This window comes from Schistocerca cancellata, chromosome 8 (assembly GCF_023864275.1).
Source record: "Schistocerca cancellata isolate TAMUIC-IGC-003103 chromosome 8, iqSchCanc2.1, whole genome shotgun sequence".
Classification (NCBI taxonomy): domain Eukaryota; kingdom Metazoa; phylum Arthropoda; class Insecta; order Orthoptera; family Acrididae; genus Schistocerca; species Schistocerca cancellata.
In genome coordinates, this window is record NC_064633.1 from 271,256,647 (window position 1) to 271,276,874 (window position 20,228).

The window sequence follows — 20,228 nt, forward strand, 5'->3', positions numbered from 1 at the left end:
TTCCTCTATGTCTACAAATGCTAGAAACGTAGGTTTGCCTTTCCTTAATCTTTCTTCTAAGATATTAGATGATATTAGGTATATGCCTTAAACACACACGGTATATTTATTTCCACCAAAACAAACAAATTATAGATTATTTTCACAAATATTGTGACCGGGTTTTGAAAAAGAACACACTGAGAAGACTACTGTGCCTACGCATCTCCAATATCGTCCACATTTTGGGACATGCCGGATTTGGCCAAAAAATGAAAGTGACGGATTTGGGAGTTCCACATGGTGAAGCGTTTAGTAGCAGCATTTTTGGCGCGAGTCGATCGAGGAATGAGCCAGTTACGTCAGGATAGTTTGCAGGTACGGCTGGAGCAGCGGAAAGAATACGGAATTGTTATCCTAGGGAGTCTGTATGCAGAAAATTTATTTTCACTTTTTCTTAATTTCAGTTTTTTTTTAATTTTCAGTTTGTAAGTTACTTAAATTGCAAATAAACCGTAATAATGCTCGCCTTTCCTTATCATGTCCTACATAAAAAATTAAGACAAATAAATACAACACAATGAGCACTATTTCGGTTTATTTACAAAGTAAGAAACGCAAAAAATAGAAAATAGAAAAGGGAGAAAAGTTTCGACTTAGGGAAACGACCCAATGACCCCCACATTACTGTTCAGCACTCTTTTTGCTGCGCCAGTCGTTTCCTGGTAACAACACCAACGTAAATGGGCCATGCCTCCCCCAAATTACCGTCACTTTCATTTCTGGTTGAGCCCTATAAATACCATAAATTTGGACGAAATCGGTGATGACAGGTAGCCACGCTCCTCTTGTGACTACTAATCAACTGAAGTAAGCGGTAAGTTTTTTTTGAGCGGACTAGTTTGTTGTCTACGCGCAGCACCATCACGCAGGCGCTTCACTAGCCGTAGTCTCCGTCTATCGTTCCATATAAACCATTATTGTCGAGTCGCGTAGTTACCTCTGTATGTGCCACAACGTCTTCGGATTTAGCACCAACTTTGTCCGTAATGCGTAACCATCGTCGCTGTCTGCAGACGAACAAAAAGCGGTGATTTCGTCATCAGAAGCAATGCCACAACGAGCGTCATTGTCATTTCGTAACTAGTCATTTACATTATTAACTGACAAAAACTGAATTTTTATAGACACTAAAAAATTAAGCAACGAAGCAATTAAACGATAAATTGCAGATCTTGTAAAGAATGAAACAAATGCGTCACAAGGAACATTTTAACCTGGATTTGAAAATCTAATGTTTATAATGGTCTTTCTCAATTCCACTTGAAGCGTATTGACAACAGGAACTGCAGAATCGTCCTTATCTTTCGGTGTATCGATTAAGCGAAAGCAAATAATTTTACAGTCTTGAGCTTATTATAAAGAGAGAAACAAAGAAAGGAAGATTAAAAGTTGAACAACTCGTCAACATTTACATACATTTTCCTTACGGCTTGCGAAGTGCACGGCATTGCGTACTTCGTACGAATACTAGCGAATTTCTGTTCAATGTCATTCGCCGAAGCAGCGAAAGGGAAATAGGTGTCTAAAGGGCGTTTAACTATTGTAGGTACAAACGAAATTGGTGAGAAGAGGAAAATAGAACAAGCAGATAATCGTGATAAACAAATATGCGGAAACCAATTGTTTCCCCCATGTGATGTATACACAAGTGCAGTCATGCCTGTGTTACAACAGTTTAACGCTTGGCCTTGTGTTCTAGGTACAAGTTCCCACAGTGAACAGCAAACGCAGTGTGCGCGTGCGGCATTTGAAGCGGTTGCCATAGCTCCACAGACATTTACAAATGACGTAATGCCTGACATCCACTTCTTGCACGAGTGTGCCAAAGGCAGTGCACGGGAGGCAGAACGATTGCATCACGAACCGTATCCCCAGAGAAGACAGCCAGACAGCAGATTGTTCACTGGGATGGGATCGGTTCATTTGAGCCCATCTTAGAAATCACTTAGCGCCAACATAGTAAACTCACAGTTACACACAACACAGTTCTCGTCATGAGTGACACGTGCAACTTACAGAAGACACTGCACAAGTGTCGTTCGTGGTCAAATGTAACAGGCTTGGCTAGCACCTGCATTTATGTTCAAATATACATATCTCGCAGTGTTTTTATATTTATATGCAACCACTGTACACAATGGAGATAGGTTAACTGTGTAACACTCTTCTCGAGTACCAGTTCTCTATATTACTCAACGGGGTTTCGCATCTGTCGTGATTCTCGGTAAGGACTCTAAACGACACAATAGTTCTCTAGGATTGCTCGCCCTAGCGTTTTGTATGCGATAAACGTTCACAGCGCCTAACGAATAAAAGTAAATCTTCCATTCGCTTTCCATAGCACTGATCTTATACACCGATCAGCCAGAACATTATGACCAACGGTGTTCTAGGTGTAGTGTGGTGAGTGTCTTCAACACGTGGTGAAATCAAGGTGAAACCACGTCCAAACGTCGTGGGGATGGTCGGCCACCCGTCATTACAAATGTCGGACATGGTAGGATGGGCAGACTTGTAAAACAGGACAGGTGGCGAACTGAGGTGGAACTAACTTCAGACGTTAATACTGGGCAGAGTACAAGTGTGTCTGAAGAAACAGTGCACCGAACAGCCCTAACGATGGGCCTTCGCAGCCGACGACCCGTACAGTTGCCAATGTTAACACCACGACATCGGCAACTACACTCCTGGAAATTGAAATAAGAACACCGTGAATTCATTGTCCCAGGAAGGGGAAACTTTATTGACACATTCCTGGGGTCAGATACATCACATGATCACACTGACAGAACCACAGGCACATAGACACAGGCAACAGAGCATGCACAATGTCGGCACTAGTACAGTGTATATCCACCTTTCGCAGCAATGCAGGCTGCTATTCTCCCATGGAGACGATCGTAGAGATGCTGGATGTAGTCCTGTGGAACGGCTTGCCATGCCATTTCCACCTGGCGCCTCAGTTGGACCAGCGTTCGTGCTGGACGTGCAGACCGCGTGAGACGACGCTTCATCCAGGCCCAAACATGCTCAATGGGGGACAGATCCGGAGATCTTGCTGGCCAGGGTAGTTGACTTACACCTTCTAGAGCACGTTGGGTGGCACGGGATACACGCGGACGTGCATTGTCCTGTTGGAACAGCAAGTTCCCTTGCCGGTCTAGGAATGGTAGAACGATGGGTTCGATGACGGTTTGGATGTACCGTGCACTATTCAGTGTCCCCTCGACGATCACCAGTGGTGTACGGCCAGTGTAGGAGATCGCTCCCCACACCATGATGCCGGGTGTTGGCCCTGTGTGCCTCGGTCGTACGCAGTCCTGATTGTGGCGCTCACCTGCACGGCGCCAAACACGCATACGACCATCATTGGCACCAAGGCAGAAGCGACTCTCATCGCTGAAGACGACACGTCTCCATTCGTCCCTCCATTCACGCCTGTCGCGACACCACTGGAGGCGGGCTGCACGATGTTGGGGCGTGAGCGGAAGACGGCCTAACGGTGTGCGGGACCGTAGCCCAGCTTCATGGAGACGGTTGCGAATGGTCCTCGCCGATACCCCAGGAGCAAAAGTGTCCCTAATTTGCTGGGAAGTGGCGGTGCGGTCCCCTACGGCACTGCGTAGGATCCTACGGTCTTGGCGTGCATCCGTGCGTCGCTGCGGTCCGGTCCCAGGTCGACGGGCACGTGCACCTTCCGCCGACCACTGGCGACAACATCGATGTACTGTGGAGACCTCACGCCCCACGTGTTGAGCAATTCGGCGGTACGTCCACCCGGCCTCCCGCATGCCCACTACACGCCCTCGCTCAAAGTCCGTCAACTGCACATACGGTTCACGTCCACGCTGTCGCGGCATGCTACCAGTGTTAAAGACTGCGATGGAGCTCCGTATGCCACGGCAAACTGGCTGACACTGACGGTGGCGGTGCACAAATGCTGCGCAGCTAGCGCCATTCGACGGCCAACACCGCGGTTCCTGGTGTGTCCGCTGTGCCGTGCGTGTGATCATTGCTTGTACAGCCCTCTCGCAGTGTCCGGAGCAAGTATGGTGGGTCTGACACACCGGTGTCAATGTGTTCTTTTTTCCATTTCCAGGAGTGTATGAGTGAAGTGGGCACGTGACCATCGGCACTGGACGTTGGCGCAGTGGCAGAGCGTTGCATGGCCTGATTAATCCCGGCACCTTCTTCATCACGCCGGTGGGTGGCCGCGAATCCGTCGTCTTCCAAGGGAACAGCTGCTTCAGCCTGAACCGTGGGGCGGAGACAAGCTGGCGGCGGCTCCATAATGCTCCGGGAGACATTCAAAAGGGCTTGGAGCTCGTGAAGGCACCATGACGCCAAAGGAGTATCGCGCACTGGTTGTAGACCACGTATACCCGTTAATGACGATCATGTTCCTCGACGCCAGTGTGACATTTTTCAACAAGGTAATGCGCCTTTCCGTAAGGCCATAAATGTGGCGGAGTGCTTCGAGGAACACAATGCCCCACCCGCCCCTTCCCCAACTCGCCATATCTCAACCCAATGGATAACATCTGGGATGTGGTTGACCGTGGCGTCAGAGCTCACCGCCCCTTCCCAGAATTTAAGGGAATTAGGTAGTTTGTGCGTGCAGATGTGATGCCAACTTTCTCCAGCGATCTACCAAGGCTTATTGTATCCATGCCACCACGCGTCGCCACTGTTATCCGTACCGGCTATTAATGGTTCAAATGGCTCTGAGCTCTATGGGACTTAACATCTTAGGTCATCAGTTCCCTGGAACTTAGAACTACTTAAACCTAACTAACCTAAGGACATCACACACATCCATGCCCGAGGCAGGATTCGAACCTGCGACCGTAGCCGTCTAGCGGTTCCAGACTATAGGGCCTAGAACCGCTCGGCCACCCCGGCCGGCTGCCGCCGGCAATAGGTAGGTGGTCAATGTTCTGGCTGAACATTGTAAGGTAATCGTATTACAATTCACATTTAACTTTTGTAGTTAATTATTTCACATAGAACAAGCAAGGAGTAGGTAACGTACTGCGTCCTCTTGAAAGAAACATCGCCAACATTCCGCTTGGGAAAGTTGCAGAAACCATGAAAGCATAACATTTGCGTGGTTGCACTGGAATTTGAGGTAACATGTTCCTTGATTTACACTATTTAAATATCAAATGAACCACATTTTCATTCCCACATGAAAGCCGTAAACGGTAAGTTTCACCAAAAGAATGTTGTGATTTGTACAGTTGAATGCTGAGACAGATGACCAAAAACATCCTGGTAGAAGAACTTTTGCCATTAAGGTATTTTAATACTTGGCCCGTGAAATGGAAGATGGCATGTCCAATGGAGCGACCCCTGTTGAATCCAAATTATGATTGATTGAATCTCATTTTTGCGGATAAGCTCAAGTATTATTTGAATTCGTTATCTTTCCTAAAATTTAAAGAAGAAACTTAAGAGTGATAGTTATTAATGTCTGCCCGAATAACTAACAACAGTATACTTAAGCCTGTAGCATATTAAATGTGTGGTTGTTTACAATACGTGTATCAAGATAACATGCATTTACTCAGCGAACTCCTAACGAATCCTGCACCTAGCATCTGAATCTGTTTTTCTCCTTCACTGATAGAACTTTTTAAGCCTACCAAACCGGCGAAAGGTATTTCAGAATCGAAAAATTCAAGACATTTTAGTCTGAAACTACTGAAACAAACAAGTGCGAATGTTTCAGCTGCATCAATATCTTCCGTCAATCCCTTCTGCCTTCGTTGTCATATGACTAAACCATTCCACGTATGGGGTGTCGATGTGGCAGGAGTTTACACTTGGGATGCACAAAACCAAATTCTGTTGCCTAACCGAATGAAGAGCTATCCCAAATGATCACTGCAAATTAATTGAAAATAAGGATACTGTCACTCAACTGGAAGTGTCTTGTGGTCTTCAGTCAATAGACTTGTTTGATGCAATCCTCCTTTCTATTCTGTCCTCCTCATCTCCGAATAACTGCTGCGACCTACATCTTTCTGAATCTGCTTATTGTATTCACCTTTTGGTCTCCCTTACAACTTTTATCCCCCACACTGCCGTCCAACACTAAATTAGTAATCACTTGACGTCTCAGAATGTGTCATATCAACCGATCCCTTCTTTTAGCCCATTTCTATTCTGTACCTCCTCGTTAGTTACATGATCTACCCATCTAATCTTCAGAATTCTTCTGTAGCACCTCATTTCAATAGATTCTACTCTCTTCTTGTCTAAACTGTCTATCGTCCACGTTTCATTTCCATACGTGGCTAAACTACCGACAAATACCTTCAGAAAAGACTTCCTAACATTTAAGTCTATATTCGATGTTAATATATTTCTCTTCTTCAGAAACGCTTTTCTTCCCATTGCTAGTCTACATTTTATATCCTCTCTACTTCAGCCATAACAAACTATCACATACCTTCACCGAGGAGTCAAGCAGTATATTGCTCCCTCCTACGTATATCTCGCGAAGAGACCATGAGGATAAAATCAGAGAGACTATAGCCACACACAGGCATACCGACAATCTTTCTTTCCACGAACAATAAGAGACTGGAATAGAAGGGAGAACCGATAGAGGTATTCAAGGTACCCTCCGCCACACACCGTCAGGTGGTTTGCGGAGTATGGATGTAGATGTAGATCTAGATATTATGCTGGTCAAATTTAAGTCTCTTGGTTCCTAATTTAATGACCTCACTATCTTCTGATTTAAGTCGAATAAATTCCATTACCCTTGTCATGCTTCTGTTCATCTTATATGCTCCTATCAAGACACTGTCCATTCCGTTCAACTGCTCTTCCAGGTTTTTTCTGGCGCTCACACAACTACAATGTCATCAACAAACCTCAAGGTTTTTATTTCTTCTCCCTGAACTTTATGAAATTCTTGTTCCATGTTTTCTTTGGTTTCCTTTAATGCTCGCTCAAGGTACAGACTGAATAACATTGGGGGATAGGCTACAACTCTGTCTCGCTCCTTTCTCAACCAATATTTTCCTTTCATGCCCCTCGACACACATAACTGCCGTCTGATTTCTATACAAGTTGTAAATAGCCTTTCGCTTCCTGCATTTTACTCCTGCTACCTCCATAATTTCAAAGATACTATTCTAGTCAACATTGTCAAAAGCTTTCTCTAAGTCTACAAATGCTATATACTTAAATTTGCCTTTCCTTAACCTACCTTCTAAGACAAGTCGTAGAATCAGTATTTCTTTGCGTGTGCCTACATTTCTCCGACATCCAAACTATTCTTCCTCGTCCACTCTAAAGCCCGGATCTCACACCTTCCGACTTCGATATGTTCGGCCCAATGAAGGATGCACTCCGTGGAAAGCAGTACGTGTACGATGCGGAGGTTACTGATGCAGCAAGACGTAGGCTCCGATGTCGACCAGTAGAGTAGTACCATGCAGCCATACAGGCCCTCTCCATGAGGCGTTAGGCCTTCTCACGGAAAAGAAATTGGAAATTTTTGGTAAGGTCTTGTGGACCAAACTGCTGAGGTCATCGGTCCCTGAGCTTACACACTACTTAATCTAACCTAAAGTAACCTACGCCAAGGACGACACACACACACACACACACCCATGCCCGAGAGAGCTTTTTTTTAGCTAAAAGATTGGATAATAATATGATTTATTAGAATCATGAATAAAACCAACCTGCTTTAAGAAAAAATGTGTTGTATTACTTATTGAACGACCCCCGTAGATATAGTAATGGGAGGAGGGATAATCTAGCTATGAATGGAAACAAATGGACTCCAAAACAAATAGATTTACTGACTTACAACATGAAAGTTACCCACTGACATCTTAAAACGAACCATTAGTAATCGAACAAGGAAATATAACTCATAAAACGAACCATTAATAATCGAACAATACAACTCACACTATAACATTGACACAGGTGGATAAGAAGGATAAAACACAGTCACGTTAGTAATTCTCAAAAGCGGCCAGCGACAGTGTAAGTCGTTGATTAGACGTTTGAAGTACACGGATAGATCGGAGCAATATTGCCAAAAAAGCGCACTGAAAGCAACACGCGGGCTGCGTGACTTTAACATTGCGGTTTCGGCTTCTGAAGGAAAGTGACCATCCAAAACATTACGACCACCGCAATGCTGGATGCCGCCTTATGGCATTGCGGGACGGTGGATCACCCTAGCAAAGATATGGGCTGCAGATGGAGAAATCCATTGAGCTAAGCGACTTTGACAATCGGCAGACTATTATTAACCAGAGCCTGTGAACGGGTATCTCGGAAACGGCGGAAATGGTCGAATATTCACGCGCTACAGTCGTGAGCGTCTACGAAAAGAGATAGGACAGTGAAACTACCGCTAGGAGACAAATGATTAGACGTCCACAACACTTCACACAAAGTGGGGTCCGGAAGCTTGTCTGTTCTGTAAAGTATAATAGATGGTGATCTGTGGCATCTCTGCCGAAAGAGCAGAATTCTGGTGCACGCACAAGTGTTTCGGAGCACACCGTTCATCGAACATTGTTGAACATGGAGCTCCACAGCAGACCACTCCCACATGTTCACACGTTGAGTCAACGACATCGTCAATTACGAATGCAGCGGGCACTTCGTCTCCACAAACGCCGTCATCAAGGTGAGCGGCGGCTCTGAACGTGCAGCGCGCCACGGACGCAGACCGGTGGGAGCAGTATTATGCTATGGGAGATATTCTCCAGCTCTTGCATGGGACCTGTGGCAGTAGTCGAAAGCACGCTGACAGCTGCGAACCACGTGCATCCCTTCATGCTTGATGTGTTCCCCGACGTCGATGTCGTCTTTCAGCAGTACAGTTGTCCGTGTCTTGAGGCTAGAACCGTGCTACAGTGGTTTGAAAGGCATTATAGTGAACTCACGTTGTAGAATTTTAGAACATGTGCTTTGCTCGAGTATCATGTCGTTTTTGGAAACTCAGAATCTACTATGTAGGAATCAACATGGATTCCGGAAACAGCGATCGTGTGAGACCCAACTCGCTTTATTTGTTCATGAGACCCAGAAAATATTAGATACAGGCTCCCAGGTAGATGCTATTTTTCTTGACTTCCGGAAGGCGTTCGATACAGTTCCGCACTGTCGCCTGATAAACAAAGTAAGAGCCTACGGAATATCAGACCAGCTGTGTGGCTGGATTGAAGAGTTTTTAGCAAACAGAACACAGCATGTTGTTATCAACGGAGAGACGTCTACAGACATTAAAGTAACGTCTGGCGTGCCACAGGGGAGTGTTATGGGACCATTGCTTTTCACAATATATATAAATGACCTAGTAGATAGTGTCGGAAGTTCCATGCGGCTTTTCGCGGATGATGCTGTAGTATACAGAGAAGTTGCAGCATTAGAAAATTGTAGCGAAATGCAGGAAGATCTGCAGCGGATAGGCAATTGGTGCAGGGAGTGGCAACTGACCCTTAACATAGACAAATGTAATGTATTGCGAATACATAGAAAGAAGGATCCTTTATTGTATGATTATATGATAGCGGAACAAACACTGGTAGCAGTTACTTCTGTAAAATATCTGGGAGTATGCGTGCGGAACGATTTGAAGTGGAATGATCATATAAAATTAATTGTTGGTAAGGCGGGTACCAGGTTGAGATTCATTGGGAGAGTCCTTAGAAAATGTAGTCCATCAACAAAGGAGGTGGCTTACAAAACACTCGTTCGACCTATACTTGAGTATTGCTCATCAGTGGGGGATCCGTACGAGGTCGGGTTGACGGAGGAGATGGAGAAGATCCAACGAAGAGCGGCGCGTTTCGTCACAGGGTTATTTGGTAACCGTGATAGCGTTACGGAGATGTTTAACAAACTCAAGTGGCAGACTCTGCAAGAGAGGCGCTCTGCATCGCGGTGTAGCTTGCTCGCCAGGTTTCGAGAGGGTGCGTTTCTGGATGAGGTATCGAATATATTGCTTCCCCCTACTTATACCTCCCGAGGAGATCACGAATGTAAAATTAGAGAGATTAGAGCGCGCACAGAAGCTTTCAGACAGTCGTTCTTCCCGCGAACCATACGCGACTGGAACAGGAAAGGGAGGTAATGACAGTGGCACGTAAAGTGCCCTCCGCCACACACCGTTGGGTGGCTTGCGGAGTATAAATGTACATGTAGATGTAGATGTCTTGGCGACCCAATTCGTCTAATGTAAATTCTACGGAACCTGTCTGTTCGCTGTGTGGCGCCAATACCGCGCACGCAAATCGGCGACCGGCTATTTCCGCGAATTACAAGACCTGTGCGTAGACATCTAATGCCACATACCCCCACATATCTACCAACAAACTGCCGGATGCCTGATACGCAGAATCAGTTATGTATTTTGTTCCGAAGAAGCCGTGAAGCAGGTAGTCCTAATATTTTGGGTCGTCAGTGCAGATTCGTTTCTAAACTGCTTCGACGGCCGCGACGATGTTCCATCGTACCAGTCGGGCAGTGCGTGAATAAACAGGCTGACGGGGGCAGCGGCTGGAAGATGTGATTTCAGCTTTCCTTTTGTACTTAGTGCTTAAGGGCAGATATCCTTCCAGTGATAGCAAGGCTTGTCTCATTAGTCATCCCTCTTGTCTTAACCTGAGTCTTTACTTCATGAGGGTCAAAAACGAAGTGTACTTTACGAAAGCTTGAAAGGAAGTGCTTACCACAACCTGGCAAGAATTGTGTTCTCCAAGAGCCGTCTCAAACTCGGCGGTCTCGCTACCAGAACGGTAATTCCCCGCCAATGAACGCAGACTCCGAGATCGGACGAATGAAAAATACGTACCAGCGTTAAATAATCTCCTACTCTTTTCTGTCTCATTATACCCAGACAGCCGCTGAGAAGCGGGCAGCTAGAGCCAGTAGACTTCTCTCACTCCATGATATGATTCTGAAATTGACGAATGAAAAACTCTTCATGTAGGCACGGTGCGAAAACCTGGGCTCTTCCGAAAAGTACAGAATGACCCAATGAGAAGGCGATATTCTGAAAGTTTTATCTGGGCGTTATTCCGAGGCATTGCAGGGAACAATCGCACGCCTTGAGAGAAGCCACACATGCCTAAGAGTTCTTACCTGTCTAGATGGGCTTTTGTGAGGAAATCCATGATTTCTTTAAGAGAGGAATGTGGGTTCCGCAACTCTCCTGCAGCACGACCTGGGGGAATGCCAAGGCCAGTCTCGCTATACCTGCAGACGAGGGGTTGCCCAAAGTACAACAGTTGTATAGAGGGAAATTCGTTTTAAGAGGACCCTGAACTTGCGCATCCTACTTCTGAGCTTTCATTTCTATGAAACCTCCACCAGCCGCGCGGGATTAGCTGAGCGGTCAGGGGCGCTGCAGTCATGGACTGTGCGGCTGGTCCCGGCGGGGGTTCGAGTCTTCCCTCGGGCATGGGTGTGTGTGTTTGTCCTTAGGATAATTTAGATTAAGTAGTGTGTAAGCTTAGGGACTGATGAACTCAGCAGTTAAGTCCCATAAGATTTCACACACATTTGAACATTTTTGAACAAACCTCCACCGACTACATAAGAAAAACAAACTGAAGCGAAAAACAGTCACTGGCAGTGCTAAACCAGATCTGTAATTACACAGCAATGTAATGAACGACTAGTTGATCAAGGGAATTTGCATAACAACCTCCTAAACATGTTAGTGGACATTTTCAGAGAAAAATGTGCGCGTTACATACGGTAGAAGACAGATGGCCGTTTTAGCTACGGTAGGTTGCAGAGGACTACGATTTAAATACTCACTTAAATGAAAGGTGGCAAATAAAGGCGTTGTTTAACTATTAAATTAGTGAATTTTGTGTAAGTCTTGTAAAACTGTTACAACAATATAAGTGTGTCAGCTCAATCAACTAGAGTATGCAAGGAGTAGAAACGAATGTACTACAGTATCTTTAATGTGATATTCGACCTGTATCGAAAGAATTACATGTTTGCAAACTTGGTTATTAAATGTATATTTAGTTGTAAGACAGTGAAAGTTAAAACGAGAAAAAACTCGTTAATATCTGAACGGCCATACTTGGTTAGGATTTTGCGCAGTCTGCACAAATTCATGCACATGAGTGCAAGTACAGTCCTTTAAGAGAATCAAACACATTCCTTTTTCCATCCTTGGCTAGCTGGCCTAGTACTGCATTTGTAATGACCTGTGGCCATGCGGTTATAGGCGCTGCAGTCCGGAACCGCGGGACTGCTGCGGTCGCAGGTTCGAATCCTGCCACGGGCATGGATGTGTGTGATGTCCTTAGGTTAGTTAGGTTTAAGTAGTTCTAAGTTCTAGGGGACTGATGACCTAAGATGTTAAGTTCCATTGTGCTCAGAGCCATTTGTAATGACCTGTATACTGACGATACATTAAAAGCCAATCATGTTGATGTCTTTGGAACTGGATGTTTGGCTGTCCACGCAAAATAACTTGACCCCTACCCGTACAAATGACGCGGTAGGAGAGAGGGCAACAGTAGTGGGGGCTTCTCTGGGAACAGCCACTATTTGGTAGAAGAGATGCAGTTTGAAAGCTGACACCTATAGGCAGACTCATATCTCGCGTAACATTTAAGCTACAGCTAGCGAGTCTGCAAACAATCATATTAACAGATTGTCAGTGGCACCAATAATTCGACAAACATAGACGTTCATAGTCAACTGTTTTTTACTTGTGCACCAAGAATCAAAGAGTCGAATAAACAAAGGATCAACCAAAGCAGCCCCCGTGCTCCCAGAAGAAAATCTCATAAAACAAAAAGGGGATGAGAAATGTAGCATAGAGGACTTACTACGATACTGTCAATGTAAAAACAACATGCGCTATTTGGAAATTATGTGTGAGTCCAATGAGAACCTGTTCATCAGTATTACCTAAATAAACATTGACGGAAAAAAGATCCCAGTACCAAGAAGGAGATGCACGAGATAAATGGAAGTTGGTAAGCGTGTTCCTACATCTGAAAGATGACGTCTATCCAAATTTCGAGCCAGTCGCATAAGAGTAGCGCAAGTAGTGCCACTACGACGATGCGAATCAGATTTGCTTTAAATACATGCTATAATGGTCGTGAGCGTTATTTATCTTTGGTATTTGATGTAGAGAGTTGTTATTAGACAAGAATGCCTTTGAGACGACGAAGACGGCATTATCAACAGCTCACTGAGTTTTTAACAAGGTCGTGTAATAGGGCTGAGAGAAATGGGATGTTCGTTCGGCGATATTGCAGAAAGACTTGACAGAGATGTAGCCATTGTACGTAACTGCTGGCTAACGTGGTCACGGGAAGGTAAGACCGGAAGAAGACCGCGCTCCGGAAGGCCACGTGGTGCTACCGAGTGGGAAGAACGTCGTGTTCGGCGTATTCCTCTGGCACATCGTACTGCATCTGCAGCAGAAGTTCGAGCAGCAGTTGGCACCTCTCGCGTGATTTATGATAACGTAAATATTTTTCTCGTTCTTTTTATATGAATGTCGTTATTACCTGGTGGGCTTTTCTCAAAATTAATTGTTAATTTGGTTATTAGTTTAATTTTAATTTTTTCTTTGATATGAATTAAATTGCTTTTTGTAAGACGGTTTGTTAAATGAAAGTTAATCCTTAGCAAAATCATTAATCACGTTTATAATTGTAAGACACGCTGATCTTGTAACACGTTACATATAAGTTGAAAAATGAAATAAACTTGTTTAGGTTCTTGCCTCGGCTAAACGTTTCTGCTCAAACATGAGATCTCTATTTATTATTTGCATTTGCCCACACACGCGCTAGAGAATAATTTCTTACCATTTTCTTTCGTAATGCATTGTAGTCTGAGTCGTGACTCTGGATCTCGGCTGTTAAACTGAAAATAAAAATCTTAAAGCTATGTCTCCCGTTGCAGCGGCTGTGGAAGAAAAGCGGGAGAATAATTCACTTCCGCTAATTTCATAAATTAAAATTGCCACGTAATGGTGGCTGTGGCTGAAATTGTTGTACTGAAGATAACTTGAATTACTGATGTTCAAAGGAAGCGGACATGAGATAGGGCTCACCTCTTACAATTAAAATTGAATAATAGCATGAAACTAATATATTATCTGATAACAAGTACAATAATGCTTACATTCAACAGCACTCGCCAAGATGTCCCACTACTCGCATCGAAGACAAGAGAGACAGAAAGAGAGATAACGGATAAAGGATAACAAAAGATGGTTCCTTTTCCATCTACGTGGTCCATTATTGTCAGAGTGCATCTTTTTATTCTTTGCACTCGAAACTGAGGCACAGAATTTTGTATGATAATAATAATAATAATACACATGAGAGAAAATTACCTATCGCCTGAGAGATTAATGTTCACATATAATCCAATAGTAAATGGTTTTTTTTTTTTTTTTTTTTTTTTTTTTTTTTTTTTTTTTTTTTTTTTTTTTTTACCGAGCGAGGTGGCGCAGTGGTTAGCACACTGGACTCGCATTCGGGAGGACGACGGTTCAATCCCGTCTCCGGCCATCCTGATTTAGGTTTTCCGTGATTTCCCTAAATCGCTTCAGGCAAATGCCGGGATGGTTCCTTTGAAAGGGCACGGCCGATTTCCTTCCCCATCCATCCCTCACCCGAGCTTGCGCTCCGTCTCTAATGACCTCGTTGTCGACGGGACGTTAACCACTAATCTCCTCCTCCTCCTCCAGTAAATGTTTTTTTCAAATACCACTTTCAAGTTTTTGAGATATTTCTACTGGGGACGGTACACACCACAGTGACACAATGACCAATTACAAATCGGTTACTTCAAGGACAGCTCCGAGCCAGACGCTCTGTAGCTCACATTTCACTGACCGCAAACCAATAGTGTTTGCGACTTTACAGTGGTGTCAACAGAGAGCATATTAGAAGGCGAATTGGAAGTCTGTTATATTCTCTGATATAAAGCTGGATCTGCCTCGGTACCAGTGATGGGTGTTTGTTGGTTCAAAGGAGGCCTGGTGTATGCAGCCTAGACACACCTGGAGCTGTGGTCTGGGGTGCAGTTTCATATGAGAGCAGGAGCACTCTCGTGGTTATCCCACGCACACTGGCTGCAAATTTGTACGTGAGTCTGGTGATTCGACCTGTTGTGCTACCATTCATGAACAGCATTCCAGGGGATGTTTTCCAACAGCATAAAAGCTCTCTCACATACCGCTGTTGTAACCCAACATGCTGTACAGAGTGTCGACATGTTGTCTAGGACCGCTCAATCGCCAGACCAGTCTCCAATCGAGCACATATGGGACATCATTGGACGCCAACTTCAGCGTCGTCCACAATCAGCGTTAATCATCCCCGTATTGACCGACCGAGTGCAAAGTCTTGGAACTCCATCCCACAAACTGACATCCGGCACCTGTGCAAACATCCGGCACCTGTACAACATAATGCATCCACATTTGCATGCGCGCTTCCAACACTCTAGCGGTTACATTGGTTATTAATGACAAGCATAACACATTTACGATGGCTTTCCTTGTACACTTGGAAGTAGGCTGTTTAGGTTTCTATGTTGGTAACGCCACGTAGCGCTCTGTATGAAAATCACTGACTGTGCTGTGTGCAGTCTGTGGCTGGTTGCCATTGTTGGAATATTCGCTATTGTGGTGTTGGGAAGTTGGATGTGAACAGCGCGTAGCATTGCGCAGTTGGAGGTGAGCCGCGAGCAGTGGTGGATGTGGGGAGAGAGATGGCAGAATTTTGAGAGCGGACGATCTGGACGTGTGTCCATCAGAAAGAGTAAATTTGTAATATATATGATATATGACTTTTGAACATTATTAAGGTAAATACATTATTTGTTCTCCATCAAAATCTTTCATTTGCTAACTATGCCTATCAGTAGTTAGTGACCTCAGTAGTTAGAATCTTTTATTTAGCTGGCAGTATTGGCGCTCGCTGTATTGCAGTAGTTCGAGTTACGAAGATTTTTGTGAGGTAAGTGATTCATGAAAGGTATAGGTTATTGTTAGTCACGGCCATTCTTTTGTAGGGCTTATTGAAAGTCAGATTGCGTTGTGCTAAAAATATTGTGTGTCAGTTTAGTGTTGATCAGAATAAGTAAAGAGAGAAATGTCGGAGTACGTTCAGTTTTGCTCAGCTGTTTGAAAAATCAAATAACGTAAGAGGTTTATCAGCACAGTAATTCGTAAATTTTTCTATGGGGAGGTTTCACACTGATTAACCTGTGACCTTGCAACATTAATCACTTAAATATGTTATGAATAGACATGTATTCCTAAAATTCCATTACTCTACATTATTTATTTCTTGGTGCTTGGATTTTTTTTCCGTTAGTGTAAATATTTCCTCTCCATTTATACCTTTCCTGAAGTAGTAAAGCCTATGGAAGTAGCTGTAGCTATGTTCTCCTCCTCCCTCTTTACTCTCTTTATTCTCTTTTATGTGCTACTGGAATAGCCAGCAGTTCCTGTAACATCCTCAAAAACACCTTTTAACGAGATTTTTGTTTCTCATCTACCTTGTCTAAGAAATGTAATGGCACTGCATACAATCACACTTGCACGATTACGAAGAATTTTTCTTATATACAGTGCGCTGGGACTTTGGTGCCATGCAGTATAGCAGAGAGATGGCAACAAGAACGATCAAAGCACAGAAGTCAGCAGGGAACAGCCAACTTAGGCGACCTCCCCTGCCGGCCACAGCTACGGACTAATCCGGCGCTCAGGCCGAGAACGCGTTTCTGCACCAGGGCCGTATAATGTGGCGTGTGCTCGACTACCAACGTCGCACTTGAGACGAGCACATTCCAGAGGATAGAGTCTCAGATGCAAATCTGATATAACCGTGGTTGTTTTTCGGACCGTGCATGAATATTGGAGCAAGCGTAAGGTTTGCACTGCTGCCTCCGACAGGGGAACAAATGAACGATCGAGATGAGTCTTGTCTACAGTGGCTCCCCATAAGCGACACCGATGGAAACTTTTAGAAAATATTATTTCTGGCCACGAGACTTGGTATTTTGCCTACGAGCCTGAAACAATGCTTGAGATGTCTGAATGCGTCGATGAAACACCCTCTTGGCCGAAAGGAACTACGCTTTCAAAAATTCAGTGTGGAACCATTGTTGATGGTATTTTTCTACAGGAGTGACCTCGATAACAAAAGATACTTCTTTCAAGATAGAACTGGAACTACGGAAGTCTATCAGAAAGTGTTACAGCGCTTTTTGTCTGGAATACAACAAGTCCGCCGTGATGTCTTGTCCTCTCATGCCTTCTGTTACTGTACGGCGAAAGTAACGAGGAGAAGTAGAAATGATATTAGGGACAAACTTACCATCAAAATTGGGGACAACGAACTTGACGAAGTGAAGGACTTCTTCTACTTTGAAAGCGAAGTAACATCCAATGGACGAAAGAAGGAGGACATAAAAAGTGGACTAGAACAGCGAAAGAGGGAATCCCTGGCCAAAAGAAATCTACTGGTATCAAAAAGTGCCCGCCTTAATTTGAGGAAGAAATTTCGGGTTATGTCGTTTTTGAGCACAACACAACATTGCACAGAAGTGAATCAAGTACTGTGGGGAAATCGGTGTCGTGTCTCCATATTCTATAAAGTTGAGCACGAGGTCTGAGTAACGAATTTGAAGCGAGGTCAAAGTTCAAGTTTTTATGGGATTTAATTCGGATGAGCCGCTACTAATAGGGACCTAAAACAAAAATCCACTGGAAATATTAATTTACCAGCACAAAAATCAGGACTAGGGTTCTAGAATATGCATCTGACTGACAATAATGTTTGCATCTACATCATACTGTGCAATCCACCTCATAGCGTGTGGTGTAGGATGCTTCTGGTAGCATAAACTGATCGTTCCTTCCCTGTTCCACTCGCGAATGGGGCGTGGGAAGAATGATTTTCATTAAGCCTCTGCACTGGCTCTAATTCCTCGAATTTTCTCGCCCTGCTCATAACGCGTGATGTATGTGGGAGGAAGTAATATGGTTTATGACTCTTCCCGGATATCACTCTGCTCTGGGCATTGCTCAGCTCCAAGCAATTCTAAATGATGAAACAAGTAAGAATCGCCTCAATTCCATACAAAAGTTATTACTAAAAGCGAACTGCAAACTCTGCAGTTCTTTGGAAATAAAATAATTTTATTTTGATTTAATTTAGGCTGTGAACGTGGTACCCTTTTCTGTACTCCTGCGTCGTAAGAATAACAGGTTGCGCAAGTAAACTCCCTGACATGTTTTGTTCTGTAATCTTTGCCGCTTTATTATGAGTTTTGTGTGTTGATTTTTAGTTTACTATTTTTCTCGCCGATTTGTAACCTTCGCGATCGATAGTAAAAGTAATGCTGCACGTTGTGGATCTACATACCATTATTTTTGTTGACATTTTACGAGGTCACGTAACTGGTGATCCCGTCTAAGATTTCTCGTACTTTTCGGCGAACGACATAAGCAGTGAGCAGCCGGGATACGCACGGGGTACTGAGAGAAGATGGCAAGCTATTCTATGCCATCCCTGATGAAATTAGCAGGCTCCGGAATCAAATGGTTTATGATGAACCCCTAGGGATCCTGGCGGAGTATTTAGTGCCAGTATCACTGACAAATACGAAAGAACTTCCACAGTTGGTGCAGTAGTTAAAGCACCACTGCAAAAATGTACCTTTCCTGCCCCCTCCTCGCCACAGCAAGCATCATATATTTTTACAAAAACACTTTCAGAACTGCTCATTCACATTTGATACTGTGGACGAATTCAATCAACTCGTTCCTACAGCCACCATACACTGAGGTGACGATAGCCATGACATACCTCCTAAGACAGTGTCGGACCTCCTTTTGCCCGGCATAGACAGCAACTCGACGTGGCATGCACTCAACAAATCGTTGGAAGTCCCCTGCAGAAACAATTACCACACTGCCTCTACAGACGTTCATAACTGCGGAAGTGTTGCCGGTGAAGGATGTTGTGCGCGAATAAATGTTCGACGGGATTCTTGTTGGGCGATATGGATGGCCAAAACATTAGTTCGAAATGTCCAGAATCTTCTTCAAACCAATCGCGAACAGTTGTGGCTCAGTGACATATCGCGTTGTCATTGGTACATGAAGTCCATGAATGGCTGAAAATGGTCTCTAAGTAGCAGAACATACCATATCCAGTCAATAATCGGTTCAGTTAGACCAGAGAACCCATTTCATCCCCCGCAAACACACTCCACACTATTACGGAGCCATCACCAGCGTACACAGTGCCTTGCTGACAACTTGGGTTCATGGCCCCATGGGGTCTGCGCCACACTCGAACCCTACCGTCAACTCTTACCAACAGAAATCGGGACTCATCTGACTAGTTGGAGCAGAGGATACAGTCCAACCATTTAAACACAGCACACACCATTATGGAGCCACCGTCAATTTGCACAATGCCTTGTTGACAACTTGGGTCCATGGCTTCGTGGAGTCCGTGTCAAACATGAACCCTGCATCAGCTCTTACCAATTGAAATAGGGCCTCATGTGACCAGTCCACAGTTTTACGATAGTCTAGGGTCCAGCTGATACGATCACGAGCCCAAGAGATGTGCTGCAGGCGATATCGTGCTGTACGCGAAGGGTGCTGTAAGCGCAGGCTCTGGCGTCGGTCGTCTGCTGCCACAGCCCATTAACGCTAAATTTCGCCGCTCTGTATTAACGGGTACGTCCCACATTGATTTCTGCGGTTATTTCACGCAGTGTTACTTGTCTCAGCACTGACAACTCTACGCAAACGCCATTGGCCTCGGTCGTCAACTGAAGGCCGTCGGCCACTGCGTTGTCCATGGTGAGTGGTAATGCTTGAAATTTAGTATTCTCGGCACACTTTTGACACTGAGGATCTCGGAATATTGAATTCCCTAGCAGATTTTCGAAATGGCGTGTCCCATGCGTCTAGCTCCAACTACCATTCCACGTTCCAAAACTGTTATTGCCGTCCTGTGGCCATAACCATGTCGGAATCTTTTCCACGTAGATGACCTGAGTACAAATGACAGCTCCGCCAATGCGCAGCCCTTTTACACCTTGTAAACATGATACTACCGCCATCTGTATATATGCATATTCCATGACTTTTGTCACCTCATTGAACACTGACC